Source organism: Leptinotarsa decemlineata, unplaced genomic scaffold (genome assembly GCF_025532065.1).
Source record: "Leptinotarsa decemlineata unplaced genomic scaffold, Ldec_3_MD MMD2_tig00026340_RagTag_RagTag, whole genome shotgun sequence".
Classification (NCBI taxonomy): Eukaryota; Metazoa; Arthropoda; class Insecta; order Coleoptera; family Chrysomelidae; genus Leptinotarsa; species Leptinotarsa decemlineata.
Genome location: NW_027412694.1, coordinates 7,893,127 through 7,894,026, shown reverse-complemented (window position 1 = coordinate 7,894,026; position 900 = coordinate 7,893,127). Strand labels below are relative to the sequence as shown.

General features: G+C 37.1%; 1 long non-coding RNA gene across 1 annotated transcript; it reads right to left on the bottom strand.

Moving 5' to 3' along the window:
* Nucleotides 1-317: 317 nt before the first annotated feature.
* On the bottom strand, nt 318-637 carry LOC141485919 (uncharacterized). Its single transcript, XR_012467534.1, has 2 exons — nt 413-637; nt 318-359 (listed from the first exon to the last, which is right to left on the bottom strand). It is a non-coding gene; the product is annotated as an uncharacterized lncRNA (long non-coding RNA).
* Nucleotides 638-900: the final 263 nt, after the last annotated feature.

Below are 900 nucleotides of genomic sequence, written 5' to 3'. Positions count from 1 at the left end.
TTCATCTAAGACATTGGCGATGGTGTACTTGTTGACGATGGTCCCGGTGTATCTCAAGCATTTAGTAGTTATTTTGTCGATTCAGTGGAGTCATCAGTAAAAAATACTGCACCTGGTGGCATTGAAAATCGTTGTGTAAAAACTGAGAGTCTTTTCCTCTATCCAATAGATGAAACTGAACTCGTGGAAATAATTAAATTCGCATGTTCGAAAAATTCCAGTGGGGTTGATGAATTGCCAGGCAATGTTTTAATGAAGGCTGCTTTGAAAATAATGGAACCTCTGATTTATCTAATCAATTTATCTTTCTCTGAAGGTATTTTTCCTTCCCGACTTAAGCAAGCAATGGTCGTCCCAGTCTATAAAAAAAGCGATAAGCATGTAATGTCGAACTACAGAGGTATTGCTTTACTATCTCCATTTTCGAAAATATTTGAAGAATCATATCAAAACTTGTGTCCTTTTTAAATAAATACAATATCGTATCTGACAACCAATATGGGTTTCAAGTGGGCTTGTCAACCCAGGATGCATTCCTTTCTCTACATAATCATGTATTATCAAACTTCGACAACGATGAAAAATCACTTAGTGTTCTTTTCGACTTGACACGAGCGTTTTATATCAGTCATCATGGTCTTCTTCTTGATGAACTGTTTGGCATGGGCGTTCGTGGTCCAAGTCTGAAATGGATTGAAACCTATTCAACTGGTCGTACACAGGTTGTTAAAGTTAGGCTTCAAACTGGGTCATTTTTCTCTGAATTTCGAAACGTTGGTACAGGTGTGCCCCAAGGTAGTGTTTTGGGGCCTACACTATTTATTTTATTTGTTAATGACCTTTCAAAAATTAATCATCCACAGTGCTCTATACAATTTGCTGATGACACATCTTTTACTG